This window comes from Rhipicephalus microplus, chromosome 5 (genome assembly GCF_043290135.1).
Source record: "Rhipicephalus microplus isolate Deutch F79 chromosome 5, USDA_Rmic, whole genome shotgun sequence".
Taxonomy (NCBI): Eukaryota; Metazoa; Arthropoda; class Arachnida; order Ixodida; family Ixodidae; genus Rhipicephalus; species Rhipicephalus microplus.
The window spans coordinates 131,584,604-131,598,617 of NC_134704.1; the positions used below are offsets into that span (position 1 = coordinate 131,584,604).

The 14,014-nt window shown below is 46.7% G+C and overlaps 1 protein-coding gene across 1 annotated transcript in view; it reads left to right on the forward strand.

The window, feature by feature from the left end:
* LOC119174229 (glutamate receptor ionotropic, kainate 2) overlaps positions 1–14,014 on the forward strand; it is a 269,581-nt gene that overhangs the window by 96,841 nt on the left and 158,726 nt on the right. The window lies entirely within an intron of this gene.

The window sequence follows — 14,014 nt, forward strand, 5'->3', positions numbered from 1 at the left end:
GCCCTTTCTCGTGTGAAGTGTGGAGAAGGCATCGAATTTCGAAAACAAGCTGTTCGTACGGCTCACGATGCAGTGCTGGGAGCATAGATTGTAGGGCAGCCCTTGAGTCGCTGAAAATCGACCATTGTTGCGGTGGTTCCCGATTGACCACACGAAGTGCAGCGCGCAACGCAGCTATAGTTCCGCTGCTGTAGATGTTGGGGAGTGGTCAGTCCTAAAGCTGATGGTAACACCTCTTGCTGGGACAACTACTGCACCTGACGAACACTTGTGGTTTGTGGAGCCATCGGTTTATATATGTACACTGTCTGAATATTTCTCGTGCAAAATAAGAAGAGACAGTTGTTTCAGCACGGGCGTTGAAAGCGGAAGTGTCAGTCAGCGCCATCAGTAGCCATGGCGGCGAGTGTGGCACAATCTTTATGAGCCTGTGTGGCGTCACGTAGCACGTGAACTTATTACTAGCTGGAAGCTGAATAGTCCCTCGTACACAACCTAAGGCACCAAGTCTGCCAGTATGAGACCCTCGTTAATGAATAAGGGAAACAAGTGTATACTTAAGGGCTAGTTTTTTCGTCTTTAGACACAATATTAATGAGATCTAACAGACAATGATGCCAAGAAATGTATAGGTGAAGATATTAGTAGGCCAATTGTAATGTCAATGTGAAGAAAGAAAAGTGGGTGAAATGATAACTTGCCGTGAACAGGAACCAAACCTGCGACCTTCGAATAACGCTTTCGATGCTCTACCACTGAGCTACTACGCCGGCTATCCTCCCAGCCACTTTATTGGGTATTTGTGCAATGCAACGATCACGTCTCTGACAAACTGAACGTTACAACCGGCTTGCCCCAGGGATCCGTCTTGGCACCGATATTATTTGTTCTAATTATAAATGAACTAACGACAAATATTAACACAAGCATTAGACTTTTTGCTGACGACTGCATAATAAACAAAAAGTTCAAAAGCTGCAGTGAACAAATTGAATTGAACGATGCCCTAAATGGCATTGTACGATGCTGCTTTAACTGGCAAATGGTGAATAGTTCTGACAAAACAGTCGCGATGCAAGTCACAAAAAAGAAATCACGCTTACCCTTCCATTATGGTTACAACAACATCGTGCTACAAAATTTAAGCCAGTAGAAAAACCTTGGTGTGATTAAAACCTCCGATCTTAGTTGGACAGTGCACATAGAAAATGTAGCAAAGAAGGCCTTAAAGACATTGCTTCTCCTTAAGCGGCCGCTGTGACATGCCGACCGTGACACTAAGCATCTAGCATACGTCATACTTCTCAGGCCGATCTTGGAGTATACAAGCATAATCAACCCTAGATAGCAATGTAAGCTATATATATATATATATATATATATATATATATATAGTGAGACTCGTGAAGGTATGGGATATGGCACAACGGGAGCGTTGTCAACAAGGATAAATATATTTATTTCCCAACAGTTTCGGGAGGGGTCCTCCCTTCATCAGGGGATGAGTTCTGCCATATCCCATATATATATATATATATATATATATATATATATATATATATATATATATATATATATATATATATATATATATACATATATATATATATATATATATATATATATATATATATATATATATATATATATATATATATACGAGGGACTATTAGTCAGCTGCCCACTCGTAACAACTTCACGTGCTACGTGACGCCAAACAGGCTCATAAGAGTGTGCTACGCTCGCCATCATGGCTACTGGTGGCACTGACTGACATTCCCACGTTTAAATTCACATATAAACCCTATAAAGTGGCGGGGGGGATAGCTGTCGTGGTAGCTCAGTGGTAGAGCATCGAACGCGTCATTCTAAGGTCGCAGGTTCGGATCCTGCCCACGGCAAGTTATCTTTTCACCCACTTTTTTCATATTTAGATTACAATTTGGTCTAATATCTTCCCCTATACTTTCCTTGGCATTATTGTCTGTTAGATCTCATTAATATTGTGTAAAAACACAGATAACGAGCCCATAGGTATACACTTCTTTCCTTATATATATATATATATATATATATATATATATATATATATATATATATATATATATATATATATACACATCATTGATGACATTGTGATTCTGCCCCTTGGGACAGACTATACAGTGGTTGAATATAACCTGCCCTCTAATGGTGCGAGGAGGAAGATGCCGCTTCAGCAAGCTAGCACTACAGCCTGTTGCGAAGCGCGCCTCCGACGACGTTACGAAGGGCGCCACGAATCTCACCGCTGCAACCACTGTTTCGAAAGACGGCGACGCCAACACGGTCCCGAAGGCGCCAATGCTTCGAACTCTGCCGGGAAGGTCACCAGCCGTTTGGTAGCGTAGGTTTCTCAGCTCGCGACTGCTTCTGCGCAGAGCTGATAGACGAGCGGACGAGATGACGGTCAGTTAAACAAGGTTTATGTACAGCATATATACAGAGGCGTTAAAAATTCGGCACTGGGGCCGACAGCTTAGAGACCCGAAGAGCCGAGCTCTCCTTTCTAACACATAGGTCTGCTGCTCGCGAAGCGCCGCAGGGCTTCTTTTATATGCGCCGGGTGGATTCTTGGAGTAACCAAATGTCCAACCAGAAGCGCCGCTGGTCGTGAGGTCAGAATCCTCCAATGGGGTCGCCGCTGGGCCGCGTCATTCTCATCGAATCTGGAGCCGCTGCGTTGCACATGGCTGCACCCAAGGACGAGTGACGTCGCCGCGCATTGCGTCAGACTCGCCAGACAGGAAGGCGCCGGTTGCTTGCTCGACGGGCCCGCTGGCTGAGATGACTCACTGTGCGTGCGCGGCAGAGAGGCACTGCCGCGTGTTGACGCCGTTGAGTTGTTCGCGTCAGGCGGGCTCGCGGGCTGGCCTTGACACAGATTGCCTTTTTCAGAGGCATGGATGTTCGCTGTGGACTCGCAGGCATAACAGCACCCCCGCCGCCAGACAATGCGCCGGAAAGACGAGCTGCTTCCACGTGGCTCGGATGTCAGGTGCGCTCGTTCGCCAAGTCCCTCCAGGTTCGCCTCCGGAGCCATGGGGAGAATGCAGCTCCCGACTCCGTTCCGGGAACACATCCCATTCTTGAAGACGGATCCCAGCTCCACTGACTTGTCGCCACAACTTGTCGGCCAGCTTCGCTCGTCTCTTCTGACCATACTTGGTCTCAGCACTTGTCGATGGTTCTACAACCTGTCAAGAACGGTTCGACAACATACAACACACGACACAAGCAAGTGCCCTTGGTCACCCGACAGAACACCAGACAAAGTATAGTACAACATATACCTAGCTACGTGTCTATCGGAATTTTGTTCCCTCTACATCAAGAGGCACATGTGGGACACAAGACTCTTAAAATGACAACTCAAATTTTTACACGTACAATAACTTAACGAATTAGAATAGAACATAAAGTTGGCTCCTTGAGCTCATTCTGGACGAGAGCGCTCAGCAAAGGTTGTGATGAGGTCAAAATTTTGCGCCAAATTGCCAGCGAGAAACCGAAAGGTGGAGAAGGTACTAACTAAACGCACGGCTCAATGCGTCTGCATTAGCGTTTAGCTTTCCTTTTTTGTAGCGAACGTCAAAGTTGTGCTGTTGGAGTATCATGCTCCACCTCAGTAACCGGCCACTTTTAGGCGACATGTTATTTAACTAGGTTAGAGGACAGTGGTCCGTTTCAACCACAAACCTCAAACCGGAGACATAACAAGCTAGCTTTTGAACGGCCCATACGAGGCAAGCGCATTCCTTTTCAGAGGTACTGTATGCCTCTTCCCTGCCGCTGAGTTTTCAACTTAAATACAAAACTGGCCTTTCGTTACCAGCACTGTCTTCCTGGCACAATACAGCTCCCATGCCGCGATCACTCGCGTCGCATTGAATCACAAATCTCTTAGAGAAATCGGGTGCCATGAGAACGGGCTTTTCGCTTAGGGCCTATTTTAGCTGGCAAAACGCGTTCTCCTTTTCTGAGTCCCATACTCTTTTAACCGGCTGGGATTTTCAAAGTGCGTCAGTTAGAGGGCTGGCAATGCTAGAGTAATTTTGCACCTAATGCTGATAGTATCCAGCCAGGCCCAAAAATGCCCTTATGTCAAATTTGTGTGGTTGGTCGTGGATAGTTCACGACGGCGGCTACTTTAATTTCTGAAGGTCTACGCCGGCCACGCCCCACAACGTATCCCAAGTAAGACACCTCGCCGCATCCTACGTGACATTTAGTAGGTTTCACGGTAAGACCAGCTTCTTTCAACCTGTTCAGCACGACGCGTAAATGCTCGACATGTTCTTCCCAGTTGTTGGAGAAGATGGCGACATCGTCAAGATACGGCAGAGCGAACTCAGAGAGGCCTTTAAAAACGCGGTCCATTAAGCCTGAAAAACAAAAGGGCGCATTTTTCAGTCCAAAGCTCAGCTTAAGTGGACGATACATTCCAAATGGAGAAACAAATGCGGCATAGCGGCTAGCACGCTCCGTAAGGGGGACTTGCCAATACCCTCGCACGAGGTCTAACGTGGAAATATAGCTAGACTGTGACACAGTTTCCGCACTCTCCTCAAGGTTTGGTATCGGGTAAGTTTGGTCTCGAGTTATGGCGTTAAGACGCCGATAATCGATGCATGGCCTCGGATCTTTTCCTGGCACTTGAACCAATATTAGAGGGGAAGAATAGTCACTCTCGTCCGGTACTGTAACTCCCAACTTCAGCATTTTATCGATCTCCTCTTTCATGATCTGCTTTTGCACAGGGGAACAACGATACGGCTTGCTACGGATTGGCTCCTCACAAGTTAGCTCGATATCGTGTTCGATCACCGTCGTGTTTCCGGGACGGTCTGAAAACACATCTTGAACCTCGGAAACAATCCTTCTCAGGTCCTCCTTCTGGACTTCACTTAACCTAGGCTGTAGGTTCAACTGCTCCAAGATTACCTCCGATCCCCTTTCGATTACATCACTAGAACTCAAAATTTCTTCTCCCTCTTCCTCTGAAGCATTCAACAGCAGATTTACGACCACTTGACGTTGAACGTATGGTTTCATCAAGTTACAGTGGTAAATTTTGTTTGGCCGCCTTCTTAATTTCACTTCATAATTGGTATCAGAATGTATCGATATTACTTTGGCGGGCCCTTCCCAATGAACCTCAAGCTTGTTCTCTTTGGACGGCCGCAGCAGCATTACCTGACTACCAACTTCAAATGGGCGCTTCTTCGCCGATTTGTCGTAGTACTCCTTCGACAACCCTTGTACAGCCTTCATGTGGCTTTCCAGAAGATCTTTCATTTTTCTAAGCCTCTGAAGGAGGTCTAGAGCATACGCAACTACATTAGGGTCCTCATCGAATCCCTCCCAGGACTCGCGTAGCATTCGCAATGGTGTTCTCAAACTCCTGCCATACACAAGCTCTGCAGGGCTAAAACCAGTGCTCTCATGAGGAGCTTATCTCAAAGCGAACATAGTGGGAGGAATACACGCTTCCCAGTTGCATTTGTGCTCGTAGCAGAGAGATCTCAGTATCCGTTTCAGAACGGAATGCATACGCTCTACCGGATTAGATTGCGGGTGATGGATCGAGCTGTGCACTACTTTTATTCCACACTTATCCATAAAGGTAGAGGTAGGGCAGCTGGTGAAGACACTACCATTGTCGCATTGGATTTTAGAAGGAAATCCGACGCGTGCAAATATAGATAGCAGTGCATCCACGACATGAGGAGAATTGAGCTTCTTAAGTGGCATCGCTTCCGGAAATTTTGTGGCTACACAGAGAGCCGTCAGGATGTACCGACAACCTTGCCTTGACTCTGGCAATGGCCCAACTATATCAATTACTAGGCGCCGAAAAGATTCTGTGATAATTGGCACAAGCTTCATGGGTGCCTTCCACTTGTCCGTGGATTTCCCCGCTTTCTGACAAGTGTCGCAAGAGCGTACAAAGTCTTCGATATCCTTCCAGCATTTCGACCAATAAAACTCAAGGGAAACTCTAGCCTTGGTCTTTTTTATGCCGAGATGCCCTGCCCATGCGTTTTCGTGCGCCAGTTCATAGAGTTGGCGACGATACTTTTCTGGCACCAAGAGCTGCTCATACTTGCGACCTTGCGCATTTGTGTAGCTCCGATACAAAAGCCCTGCTTTCTCAAGAAAAGAAACATTCTTTTTCTTTTTTTCCCAAGTTTACGCTTTCCCTTAGCGCTTTAATCGAGAGGTCCTCACGCTGCTCTCGAATGAGCGTTTCTCTATCAACCCTCGACAGCTCACTCCAACTTTCCGCTACAGGCGAGAGCGTTGCACCCCTCTCGCTCTGACTCAATGGCGCCATGTCATCCCCCCCCCCCCCCTGCTACGGAAACCGCGCCGGTCGCTTCGGCGACGGGCCGCTCGAGTGACTGCTCACATGACTAACACGGAAAAATTCCTTTCTGAGGTTCCGTCGACTCGCCGCCAAGGTTACTTGATGGTTTACCACATTGAACAAGATCAAGCTCCTGCGAAAGCTTCCGCGCTTGCGATCGCGTGAGGGCCATGTACGCTAAGATGGGGAAGAACGATTTACCCTGCTCTTTGAGAAGCTGCTCTGAATTGTTAGAGAAAAGATAAGGAAAACGATCGGGAAGCGCGGCAGACACAGCTGCTTCGGTGCAAAGCTTACCGAATGGCCTTCAATAACAACCATAGCGATTTGTAAGCAAGCACTCTGCACCTCGGCGACTTGCCTAATCCACGCGCATTCTCCTGTAAAGTCATCCGGAGACACCAATGAAGGATGGACAACGTCCATGGTTGCCGCTGCGTCTCGAAGTGCTCGACACGTTTTCCCATTCACACTAAATTCTTGGAGATACGGCTCTAACAACCGCATGTTCTTTTCCGATTCTCGGATTGTTGCGATAGCAAACTTTTGCTTACAATTTATCGCGATGTGCCCTTCCTTTTTGCAGTTGTAGCAGATTAGCGGCTTTCGTGATTCAAATGCCCGTGTGGTATCAGTGCGTTGTTTAGGAACCTCGCGCGATTTCTCCGCTTCCGTTTGCCCGTCCCCTACAGTGTCCTTCGTAAGAGACGGGTCCTTCTTGATAATACGGTGCGGAGCGGGTTTCCGTTGATCAGGTTTCTTTGAAAAACCCTCTTTCCTTTCATCCATTTCAACGCGCACTGCCCTGCTATGCAACTTTCGGCGAGTATAATACTCCTCAGCTAACTCTGCTGCCCTGTTTAGCTGTACTTCACCAAGTTTGTCCTGTAGCCAAAGTTTGACATCCTCCTCGATGCAGTGGTAGAATTGCTCCAATGCAATGCATTCTACCACTTTATCGCGCTCGTCATAAACGCCTTCGCCCTTGAGCCATTCAATTAAATCGGCTTTAAGACGAAACGTGAAGTCAACGTGTGACTCATTCCCCTTTTTAGCATACCGGAACCTTTGCCTGAAAGGCTCGGGTGACAACTTATAACGTCTCAAGAGCACTTCCTTAACCTCGTCATAGCTCTCAAACGCTTCCCTCGACAAGCAAGTTATCGCGTCGGACACTTCGCCGGGAAGAAGAGCTAACAGGTTCCGCGCCCAAAGAGACCGCTCTAAAGCATTTCGCTCACAGACGTGTTCAAACTTGACGAGATACTTCGCCATGTCCTTGCCTACTACGAACGGTGGCAGTTGGTCCCGAATTCTATAACCGCTGACCTGAATCGTCGGAGAAGCTACGCTAGGCGCCTGCGAACACTGTAGGATTGCCAATTGTATTCGTTTCAACTCGAGGCGTACCTGTCTCTCGGCCTCCTCGCGCTCGCGACGTTCGCGCCTTTCAGCTTCTTCACGTTCGCGAGCTTCTACCTCTCGCCTTCCAGCCTCCTCGCGGCGGGCTTTGATATCCTCCCAGGCCTCATCGACTTCCTCAGCCCACACTCCTTCATCCTTCATGATCTCAAGGATCGCTTGCTTTCGTTCCGCACGGCCCCAAGTAATGCCGAGTTCCTCACAAATTTCGATGAGTTCCTTCACTTTAAGGTTCTCCATCGTTCACACTAGCCTCTTGCTGTTTGCCTCTGTTGATTTCGCACCTGATGATTTACTTGCCGTACCCACTATAAGTCTACTAGCAAAACGCGCAAGCAATTTTTAACACTCCCGTGTTTACCCCCTTCACATTAACTTTGGTTTCAAAGCACTTCGACTTTGCTTGAAACGATCAAAGCTCACTCTAATGCTTCACACAGCCCTTCTCTAAACTACTATAACCTGAGCTAGAGTAGTCTGGTGAACTGAGGGGAAAACATCAGGCACTCACCGCATCGATGTCGCTGACGCCGGCCGATTCCGCAGCTGCCAACCACTGTTGCGAAGTGCGCCTCCGACGACGTTACGAAGGGCGCCACGAATCTCACCGCTGCAACCACTGTTTCGAAAGACGGCGACGCCAACACGGTCCCGAAGGCGCCACTGCTTCGAACTCCGCCGGGAAGGTCACCAGCCGTTTGGTAGCGTAGGTTTCTCAGCTCGCGACTGCTTCTGCGCAGAGCTGATAGACGAGCGGACGAGTTACCGTGAGTTAAACAAGGTTTATGTACAGCATAGAAATAGAGGCGTTACAAATTCGGCACTGGGGCGACAGCTTAGAGACCCGAAGAGCCGAGCTCTGATTTTTAACACATAGGTCTGCTGCTCGCGACGCGCCGCAGGGCTTCTTCTATATGCGCCGGGTGGATCCTTTGAGTAACCAAATGCCCAACAAGAAGCGCCGCTGGTCGTGAGGTCAGAATCCTCCAATGGGGTCGCCGCTGGGCCGCGTCATTCTCATCGAATCTGGAGCCGCTGCGTTGCACGTGGCTGCACCCATGGACGAGTGACGTCGCCGCGCATCGCGTCAGACTCGCCAGACAGGAAGGCGCCGGTTGCTTGCTCGACGGGCTCGCTGGCTGAGATGACTCACTGTGCGTGCGCGGCAGAGAGGCACCGCCACGTGTTGACGCCGTTGAGTTGTTCGCGTCAGGCGGGCTCGCGGGCTGGCCTTGACACAGAATGCCTTTTTGAGAGGCATGGACGTTCGCTGTGGACTCGCAGGCATAACAAGCCTCTTTTTGACGTTTCATACAACAGTATTACTAAAACAAGTGACAAGCAATTGTACCACATGCAATTGTACGAACCTGCGACCTTCGAATTCAAATGTCGCAGGTTAGAATCCTGCCCACGGCAAGTTATCTTTTCACCCACTTTTATTTCTTCACATATACATTACAATTGGCCTAATAACTTCCCTATACTTTCCTTGGCATTATTGTCTGTTAGATCTCATTAATGTTGTCTAAACACGAAAAACGAGCCCTAAAGTATCCACTTGTTTCCCTTTTATATATATGTAAGGAAAACAATATATATATATATATATATATATATATATATATATATATATATATATATATATATATATATATATATATATATATATAGTCAAGTAGATCCTCCGTGAGTGGTCACAACGTGGTTTAATTCGACGTTTCGGCCTAGAGTCTGGCCTTCATATATATATATATATATATATATATATATATATATATGGGATATGGCACAACGGGAGCGTTGTAAACAAGGATAAATATATTTATTTCCCAACAGTTTCGGGAGGGGTCCTCCCTTCATCAGGGGATGAGTTATACTGACATGAACTTCGGAACTTCGTTGCTGCCGCGTCCCTCTCTTCTTGAAAGATGTTTGCGAGAGTGAGAGGGAACTAAAGAAAGGAAAAAAGGGGGGGAGAAAAAAGACGAAAAAGAAAAAAAAGAAAAGAAAGAAAGTAAAAAAGAGGAAGAACCACTGTCAACACTGAGAACGAAACCAACTGTCCGTGTACGTCCACGTACGGTTCTTATCACGTGCTGTTCAGTTCTCGACGTGTGTCGGGCCACCCAAGATTGTCGCCGCGGTGCCGGGAGGGTCCGTGACGGCATGCGTAAAGAAAGGGTTTCCCGTTAATGGGTCGGTCGGCTCTTTACCTTTAATCTTCATCCGTTTTCCTTCAACGGTCATCAAGTGGTAGGCGAACGTAAACACTTTGTGTGTGCATGTGGAAAACAGAAAAATAGGAAGAAAAAAAGGAAGAAAAAAAAGAAAAACAAAAAACAAGACAGGACAGTGTACACGTACGAGTCAGTCAGAAAAAAGCATGGTCTCTAGCTATCAATCTTTGTCACCAATTTGCTCCTGGCTTACTTCTCGGAGGCAGTTGAGTTTTCCGGGGTCCTCGTTGATGCCGGCTACTAATGTTTGAAATTTGAAAATAAAATATGCCTCACGCTGTTCGCGCTCGCGTCTGTTTGAGAAACCGGACTCCAAAAGAGTTACGCTGATATTTTCAAAACTGTGGTTTGGCAGGCGCAGATGTCTAGATAAAGGTAGCTTCGGCAGTGAAGTGGCGTGGTACCGGTGATTATTGAACCGCAGCCGAAATGGCGTGTCTGTTTGGCCGATATATTCTTGTCCACAGATGTTGCAATGTAGCATGTATATTACGTTGCTGGAGTCACAATTAAGGCTTTCAGTTATGCAGAATTTGAAATCCGAGAAGTTCGCTTTGGATTCACGTGTTGTGACCATCTGTGGGCATACCTTGCATCGAGCTTTTCGGCAGGAATGGCACCCTGATTGAAATTCGGGGGTGTTTGTTTTTGCTCTGACAAGAACGTCCTTCAGATTTTTATCCCGGTGGTACACCACGTGAGGTGGCTTCGCGAAAATAGAAGTTAGTCGTTTGCTTTGCCTGATTATGTTGAAATGGCGGGAAAGTATGTTGTTGATTCGTGGCGCTGATGAGGAGTAAGTTAGCACAAGGTTCGTTTGGGAAGTCGTTTTAGATACTCTGTTTGGTCCCTTAATTATATCATTCCTGTTCACGTTGCGAGCACGTAGTATGGCATCGTCAATAATGTCTTCCGGATAATTTTGCTTCAATAAGGAATGCTTTAGGTGTTCCGCGTGTCTGTCAAATTCCCGCATATCGGTGCATATTCTTCGGTACCGGTAGGCCTGAGAATATGGAATACCCGTTTCGCAATGCTTTGGGTGGCTGCTGTTGAAATGTAGGTACATTTGACGGTCTGTAGGCTTTTTGCAAAGGTTTGTTGACAAGCGGTCATTTTCGACCGTGACAGTGACGTCCAAAAAGTTAATGCTAGTTTTGGAAACTTTGTGCGTGAATTTTATTGACGGGTGGCACTTGTTAAAATCCTCTATGAAGCGGAAAAGACTTCCCTCATCATGGTTCCATATCATAAAAATATCGTCTAAGTATCTTCTGTAGTAGAAAGCTTTCAAGGTGCGTCCCTCAATGAATGGGATTTCAAGTGAAGCCATAAAGGTGCTCGCGAAGTTTGGGGCCATTTTCGTGCCCATTGCAGTGCCACTGACCTGAAAAAAATGCTTGCCATTGAACTCAAAATGGTTATAACTTAGTACAAGTTCCAGAAGTGTAAACAGTACCTCACCACTTACACTAGTTGATGAGTCGGATTTTACATATTCAGAAACCATAGCCGCTACTCCGTCATGGTGGGGTATGTTGGTGTACAGTGAGCAGACGTCCATGGTCACCAGAAAACTGCCGCCTGGGATGTCGAGACTTGAAGTTTCGCAGATGAAGTGGTTTGTGTCCTTTAGGTAATAGGGAAAATTTGGGGGGATGTTTTTTATTAAGGAATTGATGAATTCTGATATATCTTCAGTTGATGTGCTGTTACTGGATATTATCAAACGTCCCGGATTACCTGCCTTGTGTATTTTGGGGAGCAAATAGAATCGACCGGGAACAGAATGGACCGGTAACATCGCTTTTAACATTTTGCCGGTAATTTTCTCGTCCCGGCGGAGATTGTTTAGGGTTACTTTCATCTCCTTTTCAAATTCGGGAGTCGGGTTCGTTGGAAGTTCTTTGTAAATTTTGTGTCTGATAGCTGTCGTTCCCCTTCCTTTAAGTAGTCCGACGTGTTTTGAATTACTATGCAGCCCCCTTTATCAGCCGGTTTGATAGTAATTCCAATGTTTTTTCATAGTTCATCGAGTGCCCTTCGTTCTGACTGTGATATGTTGTTTCGAAATGGCCGATTTTTTTCATACGCTCTGATGATATCTTTTTGAACTGCTGATATATACATATCGAGGTGTTTGTCCCTCTGCTCACCCGGACACCATGATTTGTCACCACCAATCACTCTATTCTCGTCCGTACAGCCCTTGCGATCATGAAAGTATTCACGGAGGCGGAGATTACGCGCAAAGTTATCGAGGTCTTGGTACAGTTCAAATTCATTGAATCTACCTGATGATGGACAAAAGGTCAAACCTCTCGACAAAAGTTGAAGCTGAGCGGGTGTGAGTGTTGTGTTTGACAGATTGAGGACATTTTTCGAATAAGTTTTCGGCTGCTATATATCCAAGCTAAAAAACTTATAGCATGTCTTCCCGCCATATTTGTACTCTTTGTGTTGTGACGTTGTGTTGTTAGTACACAAGTGATGTTAGTACGCACTTATATAGGTATTATGCTATGCGCAATTGCATGTCATGCACTGTATATTTTTCTTTTTACCGCGTTAAATCCTGTGTGTCCGCGGCATTCTCTGTGCGTAATATATTGTCAAAATGTTCAGTGTGCTATATTTATATGTTACCCACTCCTGCCTATGGTTTCACTTTGAAGCCAGCAGAAATCCTGTAAACGAATAAATAAGTAAATAAATATATATATATGTAGGCATAGTGGTGGAACTGACCGTATAGCGTTGTAAATAGTGAAGTAGATGCTCCGTGAGAACGGTAACAACGGAAGTGTTTATTTGGACAGCATCGGCCAGAGTCTGGCCTGTCGAAATAAACACTTCCGTTGTTATCGTTCTCACGGAGGATCTACTTGAATATGTACTGCGAAAATGCAGATAAGATCAGACGCCGAGACGGCACAGCGCAACACTTTCACGACAGAGAAACGACCTGTCAGGCGTGTAGAGCGAATACGCGAATACAGCTTGGAGAATAATCAATCCCCGTATAGTTGTTGCTCCCGATGAAATTTCTTCAGGTGGAACCTAAAGAAAAAGAAATATAATGTCAGCAGGAACCAGTAAATAAGCGACATTGGTAACGTATCGTGGATGGTGTTACAAGCGGTGCGTATTAGGGGTCGTGACGAGGCCAAAGGGAGCATACTAGATGCTCAGATCAAACTATTTATTTGGCCGAGGTTGTAGGCAGCAAAGGAAGGAGGAGGAGGGATAGATGAGGAAGGACAGGGAGGTTAGCCAGTTCTCAGACCGGCTGGCTACCCTGTACTGGGGAAGGGGGTAAGGGGGATAAAGGATGAGAGAAAAGAGACGTCGTAAAAAAAAGGAGAGAGAAGGTCATCAGACGATCCGCGACGCTGTTTACAGTCTGTCTCTAAGACCACTTGCCCGCAGAAAGCGCGACAACGCACTCAATGCCTTGCGTGCAGAGGACGGTCTCGGCCAGTGTCCTAATACCCTTTCTTCCGACAATTGGCGATTGTCTATTCTATCTAAAGCTTTCGACAGTTCTTTTCTTGGCACGCTGAAGCGAGGACACTCGCAGAGAAGATGGGAGAAAGTCTCTGCACAGCCACAGTTGTCACATGTCAGGCTGCTGGCCATTCCGATTCGAAACGAATAAGCATTCATAAAGGCCACCCCAATCCACAGACGGCACAAAAGTGTCTCCTCTGCTCTGGTATTCCTGATGGAAGACGGAGCTGTAGGTGTGGGTCCAAGTTATGAAGGCGGACGTTGGTGAATGCCGGTGAATTCCACTGAGTGAGTGTTAGTTCTCGTGCAAGTGATCGAAGCCTTGCAGCGGCGTCCGTTCTTGATAATGGTATAGCTACACAAGGGGCATCATCATGAGATGTTCGGGCTGATTCATCTGCACGGTCGTTTCCATCAATGCTGCAGCGGCCTG